This window comes from Salmo salar, chromosome ssa09 (genome assembly GCF_905237065.1).
Source record: "Salmo salar chromosome ssa09, Ssal_v3.1, whole genome shotgun sequence".
Classification (NCBI taxonomy): domain Eukaryota; kingdom Metazoa; phylum Chordata; class Actinopteri; order Salmoniformes; family Salmonidae; genus Salmo; species Salmo salar.
In genome coordinates, this window is record NC_059450.1 from 27,685,573 (window position 1) to 27,695,176 (window position 9,604).

Here is a 9,604-nt window from a genome sequence, read left to right on the forward strand (position 1 = left end):
GCATAAATAATACAGCTTTTAAAGAGAGACTCTGGCGTGCTTAAATACATACATTTTCTTCCATTCCCTTCGATCAAAAGGCATTTCATTATTATAAGATGCTTTGTTTTGTTTTTCCTACTGTCTTGTTGCAGTTTAAATGCAGAATATATATTTATTTACCTACGTATATTCCTTCATCTACTTCAAACCCCATACTGTATGTACAGTATCCCTACTTTGTTTCTCATAGTGCGTGTGGTCAGAAGTGTTCTTATTGTGTTGGAAAACTTTGAGAGTTGAAGTAGGAGTTTCTGCTGGGTATCATCAGTGGAAACGGGGGAAAATTACTCTCTGGTCTCCTGGGATTTTCTCCCTGATTACTCCCTAATTATCGCTACGTTGCTGCATGCGCTTCTCTTCCCATGAAAACTTGGTCCAGAGACCAGGGTCGCAATCCACACTGTAAAAAACTGGGAGGGGGATGGGAAGGGGATTAAATGTAGTTCTTTATTTTCTGTTGTAATGTTTGAGGAGGCTAAAGGCCACAGTTAGATCATCTAGGGACTCCCATTTGAGGCAGATCTGGTATTAAGTAATATGTACAGTATCAGGCTGAATCAAAGACTATACATTAGCTTCACAATCAGATGAGGGCAATCTGGGGTCTCAATCAAACTAGCGACTTGCTGTATGTTCAACATTTCCCAGCTCCTCAAAGAGTAACTCAATGCACACTGCTTCAACAGACAATGGTTTATTCATGCTCCAGCATAGACATGTTTACTGAATACTTTTGAGGTGGACTCTGATAGTGTGCTGTGGATATACAGTATCAGTGCCCAAAATATGAGTAACTTTAGCTCATATCTATGTAAAGCGATCATCTTCCTGTTGTGTGTCCTCCATCATTCCTCGATTTTGGAAATCAAACTCTCTCACATACCTCATGCATTCTATATTATCTCCTTTTATTCATTTTTTATTCAGTTTTGAAACTTAGGGATGCTCTTCCCCCTTCACCACTTTGCAGAAATCGATAGCTTTGCATTGGTCCAGCTGTCAATCAAGGCAGCATCAACTGTGAAGCGTTTTCTATGGAAGTGATATGAAATGAATAAATAAATCAGTGGTCTTAGATATAGGCTGATCTTTAAACATTTCATTCCATGTGAAGTCTATCAAAGCATTTCAATCCATCCATCAGAATAGGTGCTATTATGTGGTCAGAAATAGTCATACTGTCTTTTCTGTATGTGGTGGACAATTAGGCTATTGCCGAGCAGATGGTTTTATTTGAAGTCCTATGAAGATGACTAGAATATACAGCATAATATAACTGCACTGATAAATGCAACGGATTCAAAGGAAATATGAGTTTGCATGTGTGAGAGGGTGTGCTGGAGATGAAAGGAATGGAGAGTTACAGTGTTGGACAGACACAAGAAGAGGTCTGTTATTTCTTTAATTGCATTCTGTTGGGATGTCAGTACCAACCCCTATCTCTAAGAGTAAACAAATTAGCCTAGTGAAGCTTTGTCAAAGGCCAAAGTTGTGGACACAGACAGGAAGTAGCTAGTGTGACAGACTAAGGCCTTTCTCGCTCATCGCTCAGGGAGGAACAGATGTTGGTGGCAACGCACCGTGTGATTATCGCCACGGTGATAGAGGAACAGAGGCGGCAGGCGGCCTTGGATGGATGCTGGTAATTACCCATACTCCCCTGGGAGGGAGATGACACGTGCCTGCCACTCTCCAAGATCACAGGGGCATAATTAGAAGTCCAGTAACAGTTGTTAATAGAGCAGCGAATAAAGGTAGCAGAGAGAGCTGGGACTGGGTGTAAAGGAGAGAGAGCTGGGACTGGGTGTAAAGGAGAGAGAGCTGGGACTGGGTGTGAAGGAGAGAGGGCTGGGACTGGGTGTAAAGGAGAGAGAGCTGGGACTGGGTGTAAAGCAGAGAGAGCTGGGACTGGGTGTTAAGCAGAGAGAGCTGGGACTGGGTGTAAAGCAGAGAGAGATGGGACTGGGTGTAAAAGAGAGAGAGCTGGGACTGGGTGTAAAGCAGAGAGAGCTGGGACTGGGTGTAAAGCAGAGAGGGCTGGGACTGGGTGTGAAGGAGAGAGGGCTGGGACTGGGTGTAAAGGAGAGAGAGCTGGGACTGGGTGTAAAGGAGAGAGAGCTGGGACTGGGTGTAAAGCAGAGAGGGCTGGAACTGGGTGTGAAGGAGAGAGGGCTGGGACTGGGTGTAAAGCAGAGAGAGCTGAGACTGGGTGTAAAGCAGAGAGAGCTGGGACTGGTTGTAAAGCAGAGAGAGCTGGGACTGGGTGTAAAGGAGAGAGAGCTGGGACTGGGTGTAAAGCAGAGAGATCTGAGACTGGGTGTAAAGCAGAGAGAGCTGGGACTGGGTGTAAAGCAGAGAGAGCTGAGACTGGGAGTAAAGCAGAGAGAGCTGGGACTGGGAGTAAAGCAGAGAGAGCTGGGACTGGGTGTAAAGTGAAGAGAGCTGGGACTGGGTGTAAAGCAGAGAGAGCTGGGACTGGGTGTAAAGGAGAGAGAGCTGGGACTGGGAGTAAAGCAGAGAGAGCTGGGACTGGGTGTGAAGGAGAGAGAGAAGGGACTGTGTGTAAAGGAGAGAGCGCTGGGACTGGGTATAAAGGAGAGTGGGTGCTGATGGAGGATTGTCCCTGTCTATTGTCTAGCGACTGTTTTTTCTCAATGCCATAACCTTACCAAAAGGCACTGGGGACATTTAGAGTGGTTTCGGTTGGATTGGATGGTAGGAACGACAATCTGTTTGAATCACTGGGCAATGAAGTGAATAAGGGTAAAGACTTGGTTTTAGGAAGGAGCTGTCTTGTTCCTGTATTTAGAGCTTAGCTTAGACATATCCTCAGTGGCGACCGGTCATTAGCAATAAAAATACAAATGTTTTTGGGGTTGCCTGTTTTGCATGTTATTTTGAAATTAATACCTGTCACATATAAGTTTGCAAACAATGTAAAAAAATATATAATCATTGATTTAATAAAACTGCATACATACTTGGTCTCAACCGCATACAAACTAAGGCGGCTCCAAAATGCAAGTGTTTCAGCCTAGCTCAGTGCTTTCTGTGGTGGTGGGGCAGCCAGCGGAAAATAAAGGATTGGTAATGGTCTCTAGTTGCGCCGTGTTCATCACTCATGGGGACACTAGGTCACTGCCAAATCTAAGGGTAGAGCTCGAAATTTCAAGCCTCTTGGGTGCTGCCATAGAGTTACATTAGAAGTGCCCATCCAAGAAGACCTAAGGTTATTGGCCACAGATAAAATTATGTCAAATTACATGATATCTACAGTAGCTTTGATTGGACTTTAAAAATCTTGGCTAACAAGCTAGCAGTCATCATCATGAATCAAGTCAACAATCTACTGGCAAATGTTTTTTAATCCTTGTCATATGAAGATAAATAATGAAGAGAAATTATATATAAAACGTATCGGTGCTCATTGGCCATTGGACACAAACATTACACAACAAGATCGAAATCGCAAATTCAACAATGAGTGGTTTGGAAGAATTCAATCGCTAACTGCAAGCATTGCAAAGCAATCACAAGACTGTTATTCAGTGGAGTGGGTGTGTGGTCCAAAGTCTGGGTTTAAGGTTCTCTTTTCCACACTTAAAAGGAGAAATATTCAACATTGGCCATGCTGTCAATCCAGCATGACTTCTGCCGCTCTCAAAACAACTGGAAACTCAGAACTGGGAAATCTGACTTCCGTGAGTTCAAGACAACTGGGAACTGGGAAAAAAACAAGCTCCGACTGGTAAAATGCGTTTTGAACCGTCATCCAACTCGGAATTGCAAGTCGGGAACTCGGGCCTCTTTCTAGAGCTCCGACCTGACAATCACTGATGTCATCATGATTCAACCTTGTTTTTCAGAGTTCCCAGTTGTCTTGAAAGCACCATAAATCCAGAGAATGCCAGACTTTGATGACAAAATTTGATGACAAAATTTGCCCATGAAGGACAGCCGTGCTACCTTGCTGTTCAAGTGAGCACAGCACAACAAGGTGAGTCAAAAATGTATTGCATGCTGCTGCATAATTGATGTAATATGCCAGGGAGATATGTATACTGTAGCAAAGAAAGTAACACTAAGTGTATGTTGTATAGTAAGCTGTTAGTAGCCCATGTGCCCCCTAATAATTTGGTCCCTTTTCCACTCTTAATTTTGCCTACTGTTCTGGTGGTGCACATGTAGCCTACAGCCTGTTTTAGAGAAATGTAATGTCTCGGAGGAAAAGCCATGTAGCTGAAGACCAAGGTCAGCCTGCAGGCAGTCAGACTGCCACAAGGAGTCGCTAGATCGCGATGAGCCAAATAAAGCCCCCTCCGGCCAAACCCTCCCTACGCTGTGCCAATTGTGCGCCGCCCTATGTGACTCCCGATCACAGCCGGTTGTGATACAGCCCAGGATCAAACCCGGGTCTGTAGGAACGTCTCTAGCACTGTGATGCACTGCCTTAGACCGCTGCGCCACTCAAGAGGTGCTCATTCATGTCTTAATCAGAATTACGGATTGCCTGTTATCCGCTCGTCGTTCCCTTATGACATAGTTTGTACATCTCAATTGTTAGTTGAAACCACATTTTTTTAAGCAAATCAGCCATATCAGCTAAGTTTTTTTAAAGGCAGTAATTGAGGCTAAATGAACTGTTTCACTGCCAGACAAGGCTATGCTGATAACCCGGTGTAGCAATGTGTTGGGACTTATGTTGGGACTCTGCTGTTGACACAGCTATATGTAGGCCCTAACAGTTTGTGGGCTCCGTTTGTCACTGTTATAGTGCAATTAATGTATTGTTTAGTGTTGTGTTGTGACTTTGCTGGCATGCAACATTTATTTTTTGTTTTAGTTTGCCCCATCAAGATTTACTTGCTAAAATCGCAAAGAGGTGTGTGTCATCACGAGACACTGAAGTTACATGAAGTTGTAACCCACCTTTTCAATAAACTTTTTGGAACTCTTCATCCTTTTACCTTGAACTAATGATTTCAACCTGAAGTTTTAGCTCACCCATGCCATGGAACACAATTGAACAAACTCTCAGAAATGCCATTTTGTCATCACAAAGAGGAGTTTTATGTTGAGCTACAAAGGAGCTGAAGTGTACAACAACACTATCACCAGCTCACCTCACGCCCGACATCAGTCTAAACCCCCTCACGCCCCCCCTACCCCCCCCCAAAAAGAAAATCTTAAGTGCAGCAACGTTCAGCAGTCAGTGACAGGTGTGCTTTTGTCCGTGTCGTGATGGCGAGAGTGCCCACGACACATGGCTCTTAAAAGCTCTGTGGAAGGCCTCCCATGTCAGAGCATATCACAGCAGCCTTTTAGCAGCACAAAACCCCTCTGACAGCCCCAAAATGGCTCCTCACGCTCCCTTTTGTTCTACAGGCGCTCCCCGTAAACGGGAACATTTGACCCTTTCTTTCATTTGACGGCCCTATGAATTCTTCAGGGTGAAAAGGCTTAATGGATAAAAAATACCATTTGGACGGAGAAAAGTTAGCAAGCACACTTATCCATCTACTGGGAAACTGTGGTTGTGTCAGAATCCTTCTTTTCAAGTTGTCTACCTTAGAAAGTACTTCAGAAACCCTGCTGGAGTGGGTTTGATGTCAATAGACATGCATTTGATATATGTGGCAGCTTGACAAATAACACGAAGTGTGCTGTATGACAAGTAAATAGAACATATTTTATTTAATGAGAGTAGCAGATCATTGTGTGTGTGGCTGCATGTGTAGCGTGTGTGTGTCCCTAAGCTGCCGTTGTGCCGCATGGCGCTGCGCTTGGCGACAGACCCTGTAATAGGAGGCTGGAATGGGATCACTGCAGAGATAATGTGTGCGTTTGCCAGTCAGCCTTGTCTTCCTCAGCAGAGGGGAGTTCCTGGGAGAATTAGGCACGCTGAGGCTGACACAGAATACCCACCCAGATAAATGGAAAGGCTTTGGTAGGACATATTTTTTGCATTTACTCGCTGACCCAAAAAAGTGATGTCCGCAAAATGAGACCCTCAGGGAGCTTCAAAGGGAAGTGGCTATTTCCTCGTCTGCTAGAAAGCATATCACTGAATAGAGCTCAATCTTTTCAATGGCCGTTGTTCAGTTTTTAAAGACAGGGCTCCACTAGGAGTAATTTGTTCAACGCCCGATGCCAATTTATACGTAATGCTAGCCAGGAGAAGGGGATATCCATAGGCCATCTATTTTAGGAGAAATAACCATAAGCATTCAATTATGTATTTCAGATCATTTCAAAGGCTGAATGTGTGGTATTGTGAATTTCATGTAAATAGCGTCAAAACTCCTAGGTCGTTTAAAATTCCAAAACCACATCTATTTCTAGTTCCCACTTTTCAAACCTTTTCCTTTAATGAAGTCCACCATTCCAGTTGGTATGTTAGTCCTCCCTTCTCTTCCTGCTCATTTGAAGCTCTGTGGTGATAAGCGAGAAACATTCAACAGTGTAAAAGTCTCCTCTCCACAGTCACTGCTCTCTTTGTTGTGTGTTGTTGCTCAGCGTTTCATGACTTATTCACTCATTTGGTTTGGTCTCGCACAGGGCATCAATATTTGATCGGGGGAGAAAGAACACTTTTCTCATGCCCTTGCTAATGAAGGTTGTGTGTGTGTGTGTCTCTGTGTGATGTAACAGCTCTCTAGGGTGAAGGAACACAAACCACAGCACCACCACCATCACCGCAGTTCTCTGGAGACCCAGACTCCCTCAGTCGTGTCTGTGGGTCAGTTTTACCTCCCCATAAGAAACCTAGCCATGCCCAGTAACTGTATTTGATCTGATGCTAGGTTCACTGAGAGATTGATTCATAAAACCTTCTGGATTTAAAGGGCAGGCATTACTAAATTAACATACCTTGTGACTTGATTACCGACCGATTTAGGTCGTAGTATTGGTATATCAAATCAGCAGTTAACGCTGATCAAATCGAATCCTTACTGGAACCACGCTGTGAGACGTGCTGTCATATTCCTCTCATGCGTTGCGTCTAAACTGATTTGGCAACCTTTTGTCCCGGCTAACATGGTTAAAATCAATATCAATGCTTGCCCTTGGTCTGACATGGGAGGCCTTGATCAATATTGATATTGATTGATAAGTGTTATTGATGCAGGGCCAAAAGAGTCAGGGCTGGTAGGTTAAGGCTAATCAGTTTAAGTTGGCCAGAGGCAGTTTAAGATGGGAGATAAACTGTGTTAAAATGGCTGACTTATTGTGAGTGGGAGGGGGCTCTGTTCTGGATGGGCTCTGGTTGGGCTCTGGATGGGCTCTGGATGGGCTCTGGATGGGTCGTGGAGGCCTGAAAAACCTGAGGGACCCAGGGGGAGGTCTGGATGGGCTAGCCCAGGGGAAGTGTCTTGGAGACAGACAGGGGGCCTCCTCTCGGTCCCCTGACTCTGATCTGATCCACAGCTGGACAATATCACTGCTGGATGACTTTAGCTGGAAGCCAAGGACCAATGAGCAGGGTGAATGTGTTTGAAGCGTGACAAAGATCTAGTTGAATATTTTTCTGATTTGGTAATACCAAGCTCAAAACCACAAACAGATGAAACACTCACGTTATAATATGATGGGTAACAATTTGCATTTTAAGAAAAATGTATTGTACGAGATTCCTAAGGTGGGCCTAACCTGGCCTCCAGAGTATGACATTAACACATTTCTCTGTGGTGGGAGCTGACTGTGACACGCTACAGGGGTGTTGAAATAAAGAGACATGTGGACGGAGTAGACCCGCAGAGGGCAGGCCTCTCTCACCCCAACACTCTATCTCTCTTTTTCATTCTCTCTGTCCTTCTCTCTCTCTGAGGTATATGCCTGCAGTAGCGTACATCCTGACCCAGGTCGAGAGAGAGCGGTAGAGAGCAGTAGAGAGAGGTAGAGAGACAGATAGAGAAAGAGAGAGAGAGAGAGCGGTAGAGAGTGAGAGGTAGAGAGAGAGGTAGATGTAGGGAGAGAGAGAGCGAGAGAGAGATAGACGTAGAGTGAGAGCGAGAGAGAGAGGTAGACGTAGAGAGAGAGCGAGAGAGAGGTAGACATAGAGAGAGAGAGAGCGAGAGCGAGAGAGAGACTAACTGCTGCCTGCATCTCATTTACAGCTGGCTGTACCCAGGACCCAGGCAGGCAACAGGAGCCAAAGCACCAAGCCCAGAGTAACCTAGTAAATCCTCAGATCCGGCAGGGAGAGCACAGTCACACACCGAGCGTTTCAGTGATCACAACACAGACTGGGGTGAGGGGGCATTGGTGGGAGTGTATGGGTGTATGGAGAGGACTGGTATTATTGGAAGCATTACTTGGATATTTGTAGGGTTGCGGTGAATGTCTGGAGATGGCACAACATTCTTTGTTTGTGGTATGTAGGGTGTTGCTGTGACAACCTTACACCGTCAGCCAATTGTGGTTGTTCTTCACCATGACTCCAGACCCTGAGTGAGCTACGGTTGCTGCCTCTTTTCTTCTCTTGTCCCCGACCCCTGTGTGTGTGCCTCTGTGTGAATACCATCGTGTCCGTCTGTGTGTAATTATGTGTCCTCACAACAGCCATAAGTTACTCTGGTAAAGCACCTCGGGGACACAGAGACAGAGAGGGGAATGTCAACTCAAAGACACAGACACTCTCTCTCTCTCTCTCTAATAATGAGTCAGTTAAGAACAGACTCAGCACTTCTTCTCTGCCAGTGCCGAGCTGTACCAGGACTAGAATGGATGGTCTCTAATGACAGAGACAGTCATTAATGCTTGCAAAATATTTCCAATAAAACCATTCACAATTTTACGTTTTATTGATTGTCCTTCTGCCTTCTACTAGGTTTTGTACGAAGGGAAATACGGGTTGTTGGCAACTAAAACATGAGCACAGGATTATGAAGCAAAATTCAACACACCTGCATAGACCCTCTCCATCTGTCATAGCACATTGAGAGAGAGGGGGTAAAGAACAATACCAGTGGTTACAGTTTGAAAGTATAGAGGACGATTGATACCCCCTACTTCCTAATGGTGTCTTCCGGGGACCTTGGACATTATTCATGCAGCTACAGAAGCAGTACAGCGGCAATCCAATTCGACTCTAATCCCAACAGAACCTCTCCTCTCCTCCTACATAGTTTTTGCCTATCGGAGGGGTTTGGAGGGATTGATGATACCAGCAGCGTTGGATGGAATGAACATATCACTCCTCTTCCAATAAGTCAGATACTGTAACGTCCGTCGTTAGAATGAGACCAAGACGCAGCGTGGGTTGAGTTCATCATCCTTTCATTTTGAACGGTGAACCAGTAAAGACCAAAACAAGAAATAACACAACGAATGAACAGTTTCGCAGGCTACACACAGCAATGCAAAAACAACTTCCCACAAAAGACAGGTGGAAAAAGGGCTACCTAAGTATGGTTCCCAATCAGCAACAACAAAGTACAGCTGTCCCTGATTGAGAGCCATACCAGGCCAACACAAAGAAATACACAACATAGAAAGAACATAGAAATACAAAACATAGAACAATACCCCAAAACCCCGACAACACAAAACAAACACAGCC

The 9,604-nt window shown here is 44.9% G+C and overlaps 1 long non-coding RNA gene across 1 annotated transcript; it reads left to right on the plus strand.

The window, feature by feature from the left end:
- Positions 1-3,908: 3,908 nt before the first annotated feature.
- Positions 3,909-8,844, plus strand: LOC106611110 (uncharacterized). Its single transcript, XR_001330057.1, has 2 exons — positions 3,909-4,039; positions 8,160-8,844. It is a non-coding gene; the product is annotated as an uncharacterized lncRNA (long non-coding RNA).
- The last annotated feature ends 760 nt before the right edge of the window (positions 8,845-9,604 follow it).